The sequence below is a fragment of the Pongo abelii genome, chromosome 6, assembly GCF_028885655.2.
Source record: "Pongo abelii isolate AG06213 chromosome 6, NHGRI_mPonAbe1-v2.0_pri, whole genome shotgun sequence".
NCBI classification, from domain to species: domain Eukaryota; kingdom Metazoa; phylum Chordata; class Mammalia; order Primates; family Hominidae; genus Pongo; species Pongo abelii.
The window spans coordinates 15,704,267-15,716,406 of NC_071991.2; the positions used below are offsets into that span (position 1 = coordinate 15,704,267).

Genomic DNA, 12,140 nt, shown 5'->3' on the forward strand with positions numbered 1-12,140 from the left:
AATCTCGGCTCACTGCAACCTCCGCCTCCTGGGATCAAGTGATTCTCTTGCCTCAGCCTCCTGAGTAGCTGGGACTACAGGTGCCCACCACCACGCCTAGCTAATTTTTGTATTATTAGTAGAGATGGGTTTCACTATGTTGGTTAGGCTGATCTCGAACTCCTGACCTCGTGATCCGCCTGCCTCAGCCTCCCAAAATGTTGGGATTACAGGCATGAGCCACTGCTCCTAGCCAAGAACCTTGCCTTATTCATTGGCTTGTGTAGATCCCAGCACAGTTCCTAGCACCTAGAAGGCTCTCAGTGAATATTGTATGAAATGATAACCCTGACAACAGTCATGTGAGGTCAGCATGATTTCTTTCCATTTGTAATCAGAAAATCTGACTCCGAGAGATTCTGACTTGCCCAGGAGCAAAGATATCTAGTGTGAGTCTTGGGTTTTGAACATAGATCTGTCTGATGCCCAAATCCATGCTTTTTATATCCCTTTACAACTCCCTCTTGATATCTCTACCAAGTAGAGAGTGATTTCCTTTCAGAAAGAGGGATTTTCTGGATTAAATGTGTCTAGACATCTCTCTCATCTTAATGCGGATTTGTTCAGAGCAAAGCAGCATCTCCCAGACTGGTGGCAAAACTGAAATAACAAGCAGCAGCTGCCACCTCCAGCAGCCCTGGCAGCCTCATCTGCACAGCTCCCTTGGCGTGTTGTCCTCATGGGTTCTGGAGACAGCCCTGAATTTTTCTTTCCTTTCCCTCCCTCCCTCCCACTCTCCTTTTCTTCCTTCCTCCTTTTTTCCCTCCCTCCCTTCCTCCCTCCCTATCTCCTTTCCTTTTTCCCTCCCTTCCTCCCTCCCTTTCTTCCTTCCTTCCTTCTTTCCTCCCTCCCTCCCCACTTCCTCCCTCTCTCTTCCTTTTTCCCTTCTTCCTTCCTTTCTTCCTTTCTCCCCTTTTCCTTTCTTCTTCTTTTTCCTCCTGTTGTTCTTCCTCCCTCCCTCCCTCCCTCCCTCCATCCCTCCATTCCTCCCTTCTTCCCTCCCTCCCTCCCTCCTTTGTTCCTTCCTTTCTTCCTTCCTTCCTCCCCTTCTCCTTTCTTCCTTCCTAGCACAAAACTAGGCTTTCCCTTCTGCAATTCCCATCTGGAGGAAGTTGATTTATTTTGGGCATTGGCAGCAGTAAGTGCATCTTGCTGTGACTTTCATTTTGGTGATATTTGAGCTGCACCAGCAGGTGGGGCCTGAAGCTAGTTTAGCTGCTATCAGCCTTGTTTCTGGAGGGCCTGGAATTCAGGAATGGCTTTCCCTTTCAGCTCCAACTTTCCTCTCCCCACCAAATGTTGATTTCAATTTGCCTGGGGTCCGGGTCCATCCAGACCCTGAGGGTTCTGGATGCTTTCCAGTTCCCAAACCAGCCTGCTCTGTGGCTTCTCTGAAGCTGTAGCTTGCTCATTCCAGCACCTATGCTATCAATCCAGCTTCCTCTGGTGGTCGCACTGGGCTAGAAGGTCGGGCGCAGGGCATGATTGTTGGGGCATAGGGCTTTTACCTGAAGCAGCTCCGATTTTCCAGCAGACACTACTACACACATTCATCTCCCTGCAGTTCTTGAAGCCCGTTAGTTTTCTGTCCCATGCTAAACTATGAGCTCTTTGAAGGCAAGAACCTTGTTTTATACATTGCTTTGTGTGGGTCCCCAGCACAACTCCTGGCACCTGGAAGGGCATCATGAATATTCAGTGATAATTGTAATCCTATCAATAGGCATGTGATCTCCCTATGACTAGTCCAATTTATTTTTATTTTTTATTTTTTAGAGACAGGGTCTTGCTCTGTCACCCAGGCTGGAGTGCAGTGGTGCGGTCAGAGCTCACTGCAGCCTTGACCTCCTGGGCTCAAGAGATCTCCCATCTCAGCCTCTGGAGTAGCTGGGACTATAGGCACTTGCCACCACATCTGGCTAATTCATTTTTTTTTTTTTATAGACATGGGGATCTTGCTATGTTGCCCAGGCTGGTCCTGAACTCCTGGTCTTGAGCAGTCCTTCTACTTTGGCCTCTCAAAGAGCTAGGATTACAGGTGTCAGCCACTGTACCTGGCCACTAGCCCAATCTATGTGTGGGTACTTGAAAAGTGGCCTTTGGGGAGAGAAGGAAGGTAGCATGTTTGCTACAAATGCACAAAGATTTTGCATTTGGTTCTAGTGTATACTTATGTAGATTATAATATTAAGAAAACATTTAAAATAAATAACAGTGTGTCTTATATGACAAGCACCATGTCAATGCATTACCTGTAATTTACTCTAAGTTCTCACAGCTACCCTTTGAGAAGGTGATATGCTTATCCACGATTTAAAAATCAAGAAACTGTTGTGTGGAGAGGTTAGAAGTCACTTGGCTCAGAGTGGCCAAGCGAGATTTGAACCCAGCTCTGCCTGATGTCAGAACAGTGCCTTTCTTCTTGCTGATTCTCTACTCTGCTACCAGAGCTGATGTTTCCAGGATCTTTGATGCTGCCTCTGGCTCTGGGCCCTGCACACAGGACTCTTGCGAGAATGAGTACCCAAGCCCCAAAAGCAGAGGCTTTAAAAGAGTGAACTGTCTTGAAGTTTATTCTGATACCAAAAGGGGGTTTGAGAGAGACTTAAAAAGCAATTGTGGCTGGGCGTGGTGGCTCATGCCTGTAATTCCAGGATTTTGAGAGGCCGAGGCAGGCAGATCACCCGACGTCAGGAGTTTGAGACCAGCCTGGCCAACATGGCAAAACCCTGTCTCTACTAAAAATACAAAAATACAAAAAAAAAAAAAAAAAAAAAAAATTAGCTGGGCATGGTGGCGGGTGCCTGTAATCCCAACTACTCTGGAGGCTGAGGCGGGAGAATTGCTTGAACCCGGGAGGTGGAGGTTGCAGTGAGCCGAGATTGCACCATTGAACTCCAGCCCAGATAACAAGAGTGAAACTCTATCTCAAAAAAAAAAAATGCATACGTATAAAAGGCAATTGCACCAGCTCTTATGTGCGACTGATAAGCTCGACTGTGAACTGTAACATAGGCAGCCCATAATGAATAACAGAGAGATTTATTAGAGGATGTCATATTTGGTTAAGTACTTTATATGTAGGATGAGTATTTCTCTTGTACATATTACATTTTCAGTGGGTTTCCAACCATTTCCAATCCATTATTTTTAACTCCTTGCATTATATTGATGGTAAATTAATTATGACAATTACAAGTCAGAAAACCCATAGTATCCAATTATAATTTAATTCATTTTAGCTCCTCTCTTTGAATTTGGATAAAAAGCTAAAGCACTTTAGAAAATGCTGTAATTTTCTCTAAAATCCTGTCATTGGGTTTCATATTTCTGTGGTGATTTGAAGACAGGATGGAGATTCGACAGGGTACTTGGCTGGCTCCCTAGGCAGCATCCCTCAGGGTAATCCGGAAGCCTGTGTTCAAATCCAGCTTCATCAATCTGCTAGAATTGCAACAAAAACAATAATTGACAAGTGGGACCTAATTAAACTAAAGAGCTTCTGCACAGCAAGATACACTATTAAGGGAGTAAGCAGACAACCTACAGAATGGGAAAGAATATTCACAAACTCTGCATCTGACGAAGAACTAATGTCTAGAATCTATAAGGAACTTAAATCAACAAGCAAAAAATAAACAACCCCATTAAAAAGTGGGCAAAGGACACGAACAGACACTTCTCAAAAGAAGGCACACAAGCAACCGACAAATATATGGAAAAATGCCCAGCGTCACTAATCATCAGAGAAATGCAAATCAAAGCCACAATGAGATACCATCTCATACCAGTCAGAATGGCTATTGTTAACAAGTAAAAAAATAACAGATATTGGCAAGGCTGGGAGAAAAGGGGACATATATACACTGTTGGTGGGAATGTAAATTAGCCCAGCCATTGTGGAGAGCAGTTTGGAGATTTCTCAACGGAAGAGTTGAGATACCATTCAACCCAGCAATTCCATTACTGGGTATATATTCAAAGGGAAATAAATTGTTCTACTAAAAACAGAACAATTTATTTCCCTTTGAATGTATACCTGGTAAGGCCAAGCTTCATTGACATGCATGTGTATGTTTGTCGCAGCACTATTCACAAGAGCAAAGATATGGAATCAACCCAGGTTTCCATCAGTGATGGATTGGATAAAGACAATGTGGTGTATGCACACCACGGAATACTACGCAGCCATGAAAAAGAAAGAAATCATGCCCTTTGCAGTACCATGGATGCAGCTGGAGGTCATTATCCTAAGCCAATTAATGCAGGAACAGAAAACCAAATACTGCATGTTCTCACTTATAAGTGGGAGCTAGACATTGGGCATGCACGGACACAAAGATGGGAATAATAGATGCTGTGGACTATAAAAGGGGGTAGAAAGGGATAGGGGCAAGGATTGAAAAACTGCCTGTTGGGTGCTATGCTCACTACCTGGGTGATGGGATCTTTTTTTTTTCTTTGAGGTATGATTTTGGTTTTCCTTCTGATTTGTGTACCATGTGGAGGCCCTGGGCCATCACAGATCCCATGAGACTGTCCAAGTTTTGAGGCTTTTCTGGTACTAGCATTAGTGGCCATCAGGGAGGTCCCCAAGTGATGTAGGCCCTGATTTAGGGTCACAGTCCCAAACCTCAGTATCACACAGTATACCCAGGTTACAAACCTGCACATCTCCTCCAAGGCACATGTACCTCCAAATCTAAAATAGATGTTGAAAAACAAAGCAAAACGAAAAACCCAATCTGCTAGTTGTAACTTGGACAGGTACTTAATCTCTCTGTGCCTTTGTTTTCTTATCTGTAAAATGGGGTTAGTGACAGAGTTCCCACTTCACGGGGCCATTTTGAGGATTAAATGAGTTAGCATAGCTAACACCCCAGGAACACACAGTGAGCACTGATATGGTTTGGCTGTGTCCCCACCCAAATCTCATCTTGAATTGTAGCTCCCATAATTCCCACATGTCGTGCGAGGAGCCTGGTGGGAGGTGATTGACTCATGGGGGCGGGTCTTTCCTATGCTGTTCTCATGATAGTGAATAAGTCTCACAAGATCTGATGGTTGTAAAAAGGGGAGTTTCCCTGCACAAGCTGTCTTCTCTTGTCTGCCACCATGTGAAACGTGCCTTCACCTTCCACCATGATTCTGAGGCCTCCTTGGCCATGTGGAACTGTAAGTCCATTAAACCTCTTTCTTTTTTTAAATTGCCCAGTCTCAGGTATGCCTTTATCAGCAGTGTGAAAATGGGCTTATACAAGCACCCTGTAAGTGTTGGCTGTACTTAATGCTGCTAGGCTCTAGGGGAAGGATGACAGGTAGTTTTATTTCATGAACCAATTTTAGCCAATCAATAGTGCTTTTCTGGGGCACGATGTGAAGACAGACCAAAAGACCCAGGCTGAGCTCAGCATAGAGTGCAGGGATCAATGGGCAATGTCTGCCACGGGCCAGGCATGGTGACTCATGCCTGTAATCCCAGCACTTTGGGAGGCTGAGGCCAGGAGTTCAAGACTAGCCTGGGCTACATGGTAAAACCTTGTGTCTGAAAAATAGCTGGGCATGGTGGTGTATGCCAGTAGTCCCAGCTACTTGGGAGGCTGGGCAGGAAGATTGCTTGAGGCCAGGTGTTTGAGATCAGTCTGGGCAACATAGTAAGACCCTGTCTCCACAAAAAATTAAAAAAAAATTTAGCCAGGCATGGTGGTGCATGCCTGTAATCTAAGCTACTAGGGAGGCTGAAGTTGGGGGATCACTTGAGGCCAGGAGTTCAAGACCAGCCTGGGCAACATAGTGAGACTCTCTCTCTAATTTAAAAAGTAGCCAGGCATGGTGGCATGCATTTGTAGTCCCAGATACTCGGGAGGCTGAGGCAGGAGAATGGCTTGAGCCCAGGAGGTTGAGGCTGCAGTGAGCTTTGATGGCACCACTGCATTCCAGCCTGGGCAACAGAGCAAGACCCTGTCTCATTAAAAAAAAGCAAAGTCTGCCATGGACATAGCTGCTGGAAGAGGTGACGAGTAAGAATCAAGCTCTGCTAACGAGGGGACTGAGCTTCTTTTAATTCCTCCTAAATCCTCAGTACTTAGCACAGCATGTGGCACCTACTAGGCCAGTTCCTGATAACAGCCCTGTGTCCTCGCACAGGACTGCCCGAGGCTGGTCCTGTCCTGCACACCTCAGTCTTTCAGCCAACAAATTGCTCTTTTTCTGCTTCAGCCAGTTTGCGCTGGGTTTTCTGTCATGGGAAATAAAAACGTCTTAACTGATCCAAACAGAAAACCATCTCCTTTTGAGGGATTTGGCAAGAACATCTCTACAGCTGATGCTGTCAGAGCATGACAGCCTGATGCATCCAGCTCTACTCTTGGAAATAACATCCCCTAAACCATCTCATCATGTTAATTGCACCCTGGGCTCTGAGAATTCCTCCCAGTGGACAGGTCAGTGAGCAAGGTAACCTAGATCCATGCTGGCTATCAATTTCCTTGACCTATTTCTTCTTAGGATATTGCAAATGTCATTGATTGGGCCTCAGATAAGCCATCTTTTTCTTGTCTTCTGCCTCGGTCTGTCTCTTGAGATGATTTTATACATATCCAATCTCATCTGCCATGTCTTAATTTTATTAACCAAGCTCTCCAAATCCTGGGAGGCCCTTCCTGTCATCTCATACTGTGCACAAGTGGGAGGGTTTCATAAGTTGACTTGTGTGTTCCCTGAAGCATCTGAAACCTGCATAAGGGTTAGGGATGGAGCCAACATCACTCGGCTTTGGCCAGAGCCTTTGCATCATTTTAACCTTTTTATTTATTTATTTATTTATTTATTTATTGAGACAGTCTTGCTCTGTTGCCCAGGCTGGGGTGCAGTAGCACAGTCTTGGCTCACTGCAACTTTTGCCTCTGGGCTCAAGTGATTCTCCTGCCTCAGCTTCCCCAAGTAGCTGGGATTACAGGTGCCCGCCACCATGCCCGGCTAATTTTTGTATTTGTAGTAGAGATGGGGTTTTGCCATGTTAGCCAGGCTCGTCTCAAACTCCTGACCTCAAGTGAGCCATCTGCCTCAGCCTCCCAAAGTGTTGGGATTCTAGGCGTGAGCCACCGCATACTGCCCATTTTAATCTCTTGAAGTCCAAGCTTCACTGATTGGCATATACGAGGCTGGGCTTGTCTTATCACCAACTGCTTCACATCTTGCTTCCTGGTTCTGCCTGTTTTACTCTCACTGTTCCTCCCCTGGAGGGTTGCATCCCACAGTCAATGAGCATTCCAGTCTTCAGGGATCTCTTTCTGTTCTGAATCTCTGGAGCAATGTCAGTGTCAGATCTGGCATGAGCACAGGGTCTCTCTTACTAGACAGAGACCCTTGAAGGCAGGGACCGTGTCTTAGTCATTGCTGTATGCCCAGCTCTTGCAAGGCCTGAGCAAAACAAAAACAAAAACAAAAACAGGCCGGTGCCGTGGCTCACGCCTATAATCCCAGCACTTTAGGAGGCCGAGGTGGGCGGATCACAAGGTCAGGAGATCGAGACCATCCTGGCTAACACGGTGAAACCCCATCTCTACTAAAAATACAAAAATTAGCCGGGTGTGGTGGCACACGCCTGTAGTCCAAGCTACTCAGGAGGCTGAGGCAGGAGAATTGCTTGAACCCGGGAGGCGGAGGTTGCAGTGAGCCGAGGTTGCACCATTGCACTCCAGCCTGGGTGACAGAGTGAGACTCCATCTCAAAAAACAAAACAAAACAAAAACAAACCCTAGTCAAAGTCAAAGACACGTTCACACGTAGGAGACAAGGTACTGTAAGTATACGAAGTCAACTCCATTCTCTTCCAGGCCAATCTATTTCAGTGTCATTGGGTCTGACGATAATCTTGGATCCTCTTGCTTTCTTCCAGCACACCATGTTGTATTCATGCCTCTTCACTTTCTCAAGCTCTTCTTTTTCCTGAAATCGTTTCTCTCCTTGCTGACCTGCTTCACCCCCAAGGGTCTTCCAGGCTAACTCTAGTGTGGTACGATGTGTTCTGCCTGCTTTGTGCAGCCTCACAGGAACCCAGTCTGCAAGGCTGTGTCCAGACCTGAAGCATCCCCAAAGCCTGATATGTGTCTTGTTCATCTCTACAGCTCTTAGGCCTAGCACAGATGCCAATGAATAATGCCAGTGAATCACTGGGGACCACCTGGCCATCACCAGAGCTCTGTGATACTACAGAGGCATCCTGGTGCAGGCAGCAGTCATTTCCTGTACCATTCCTCCTTCTCTTCTTTCTGATTAGAATTTCTCAAGATTCCTGGTTATGTACAAGGGGAGACCAGGTCATTTTCCTGCAGTTTGACACTAATGAAAGCCGCCAGACTGCCTGAGCAGCACTGTCCCAGGCTGGGCTCTTAATCCGCTTATTATGCCTTTCCCAGCATGGTGAGGACACAAAACTCACTGGCCTTGGGGCCAGGAGGACACTCAGCAGCAAGAGAGACTGTAGAATAAAATTAAACCATGTGACAATTTTTTAGAAACCTTTTCTTCCCCCAGTGTCACCAGCACATGGAAAATGCTTTTATTTTTTTCCTTTCTTGTTTTTGCAGGAGGCTTCTCTCCCACAAGACCCCCCAGCTAAGATGGAGCAAGAGAAAAAAAAGAAAAACAGAGATGAATGAATAGGAAGCAGTGGAAATGCTGAAGAGAAATAGCTTGAGAGCAGAACACAATGGTTTGAAGGATTCTGGACCCAGGCTAAGAGAAGGATGCTTATTTATGGGACACCTGTATCAAATCAACAGCCAATTGGCCAGGCATGGTGGCTCACACCTGTAATCCCAGTACTTTGGGAGGCTGAGGCTGGCAGATCACTTAAGTTCAGGAGTTCAAGACCAGCATGGCCAATATGGTGAAATCCCGTCTCTACTAAAAAAAAACAAAAAAATTAGCTGGGTGCGGTGGCGGACACCTGTAGTCCCAGCTACTCGGGAGGCTGAGTCAGGAGAATTGCTTGAACCTGGCAGGCGGAGGTTGCAGTGAGCAGAGATGGCACCACTGAACTCCACCCTGGGTGACAGAGTGAGACGTTGTCTGAAAACAAACAAAGAAACAAACAAAGGTACGTCAATTGCTGTTGCATGCAGTTGTATATGCCTGCAACATAGACACTGATATACATTGACTTAAAAGATATACATTGACTTAAATGTACACATTAATTTAAAAGACATATCCTGCATTAACCTATCCTGGGCTTCAAGGGAAAGACCTATTGTCAAGCCACGAGACCTATCTCCTATTTCCATGCATCCCTTGAGGTGCCCGCTACCCATAGCATTTTGTTTGTTCAATCTGCTGTAATGCAATTTTACTCTATACTTTAGCTTAATTGGTGAAGTGTGGAGAAACAAAGCAAATATTTGTGCAGCTTGAATGTTGCTCTTGTAATTAGGAGGTAGTATTTCTCAGTGTCTGTGTCTGAATGGCAATACACAGTTAGGGGAATCGATTTGCTTTGGGAATCAATAGATGTGGTTTCCACTGGCAGATAATTTGAGGCTTCCTTTTGGAAACGGGAGGATCCAGGACAGCTCAATCTCTAAACGCCTGGCTCCATTTAACATGGCAACTGGGCAGAGGTGTTGTTTCCAAGTTGGCTGTTTTTTGGCCCAAGAATGGTGACAGTTAGCTTGGTGTTAATCTTGCAGAAACACAGAATCTAAAATGTGGTTCCTGCTGCCTGGACTACTTCCTCTGCTGGACAATTCCTGGGCACCCTGCAAAGCCAATGTCTATGAAAAGCCTCCCTCTGCTATCAGGTTGAGGGATCTCTTGTCGTCTGTACATCCTTGGTGCCTGTACTCTGTCCACCACGTCTTGGAGGTAACACACATCTACAGCACTGAGCCACAATAGCCATTGCGTATATGTGTATACGTATTGGCCACTGCATTTTGTAGATCTCTTTGGTTGCAGCTAGTAGGAACCCACTTGAGCCAGATGAAAACCTAAAAACTATTTATAGGGACATATGGGTACTTTCACTACCCATACCGCAGTCAATCAGAGGCTGAAGTGGAGACTTGTCTTGTTATCACAGGAGTGAGGATGTTGCCTGTTTGCTGCCTCGTCTTGCCTAGAAGTGGCTGCACCTGCTATTCTTTTGCTTGTACCTTTACCCTTGGTTACCCTAATTCCCTATTTTCCTATCTATCTATCTATCTATCTATCTATCTATCTATCTATCTATCTATCTATCTATCATCTATCTATCTCTCTCTCTCTATCTTCTATCTATTATCTATCTATGTATCTATCATCTATGTATCTATCATCTGTCTTCTATCTATCTATCTAGCTAATCATCTATCTATCTTATCTATCTATTATCTATCTATATCTTCTATTAATTGTGGGGTTTTTTTGGAGGACTCTGACAAAAAGATAAACTTTTACAAGACAGTTTATCAGATTTTGAGTATTTTTTTCCCAAAGGTATTGAATCTGAAGGTTCAACCAGAGGAGACCACAGAGGTTCTTCTCTTCCTTCCTCTTTCCTCTCCCAGGCCTCCAATGCTCTCCTCTCTTTATCAAGCAGAACAAAAGTGATGACATCCATGGAAGAAAAAAAAAATGGAAAGTGTTGGGGGAGAGGAGGGAAGGGAGGGAAAGCAGGAGGGCTCTGGAGCATGGAGGGTCAACTCTGCTGGTCCACGTGGCCATTGGAGGTACCCTGAGAGTCTGCAGAGGAGAGGCCCTGGGAACAAGTAAACTAGAGTGGTAACTTCCCTACATGTCTGATTCCTCGTTGCACAGGGACTTTATATGAATTGGACTTCATTGCTTGAAACTGCAGTGGAGAAGAGCTGAACCTGATTTATCTTTCTTTCATATCCATACCCATTTATTTGCCATTGAGGGAGGATACCTTCCCTCCTCCACATCCTCAACCCTGCCCTTCAGTCCAGATCATGAACAGATGCTGGGAACCGGACACCTGATTCTTCCAGTGTCAAACACAAGCAGGTGGACAGAGCCACCACAGACCCAGCGGCCAGCTGACAGGCATCCCGTGTTCCAGTATTCCATCCACACACTCATCAATGGGGTCATCTCTGGTTTAGGGGTGACGTTTGCTGTGTGTGGGCACTGTCTTAAGTTCCTTATATGTTCAGTACAGCTCTGGACCCAGAATAAATATTTGATAAATGGCGAGAACCAATGACCATCTGTACTAGCCAGGGTTCTCTAGAGGGATGAATAGATGTATATATGAAGGGGAGTTTATTAAGGAGTATTGCCTCACATGTTCCCAAGGAGAAGTTCCACAATAGGCCGTCTGGAAGTTGAGGAGCAAGGAAGCGATTCCAAGTCAAGTCCCAAAACCTCACAAGCAGGGGAGCCGACCGTGCAGCCTTCAGTCCATGGCCAAAGGCCCGAGAGCCCCTGGCAAACCACTGGTGTAAGTCCAAGAGTCCAAAAGAGGAAGAACTTGGAGTCTGATGTTTGAAGGCAGGAAGTATTCAGTATGGGAGAAAGATGAAGGCTGGAGGACTCAGCAAAGTCTAGTCCTTCCACGTTCCTCTGCCTGCTTGTATCCTAGCTACGCTGGCAGCTGATTAGATGGTGCCCACCCAGATTGAGGATGGGTCTGCCTCTCCCAGTCCACTGGCTCAAATGTTAATCTCCTCTGGCAACACCCTCACAGACACACCCAGGAACCATACCTTGCATCCTTTAATTCAATCAAGTTGACACTCAGTATTAACCATCACACCAGCCTATCAGCCTTTTTGCTGAGGTTATGAAAAAGCGATATCGGAGAGATTCACTGTGGGATGTTGTTGCAAGCTCTGGGCCTGGCAGAGGAAATATATTTGAGCGAATACAGTAGAAGCTGCTAGTATGTTTTCATTGTCATATTCTCATAGCGTCTGCCAGTAATTGGGGGTTATCCTAGCTCCAAAGGCGATGTGTAATACTCCTTCTTGGAACATCAAAGGCCTTTAAGATGTAGTTAGTGCTGTACTTAACACAGGTAATAGCTATTAGCCTGAAGTATTTCAAGGGTTTAGAGTCATCTCAGAGAAAACCTCAAAGATGAATTGCACAAAGGA

At 45.5% G+C, this 12,140-nt stretch overlaps 1 long non-coding RNA gene across 2 annotated transcripts in view; it reads left to right on the top strand.

The window, feature by feature from the left end:
- LOC134761751 (uncharacterized) overlaps positions 1-10,377 on the top strand; it is a 292,218-nt gene extending 281,841 nt beyond the window's left edge. For both annotated transcript variants that reach the window (XR_010140828.1, XR_010140827.1), the window contains one exon: positions 8,631-10,377. This is a non-coding gene — a long non-coding RNA (uncharacterized LOC134761751). The remainder of the gene's footprint in view (positions 1-8,630) is intronic.
- The last annotated feature ends 1,763 nt before the right edge of the window (positions 10,378-12,140 follow it).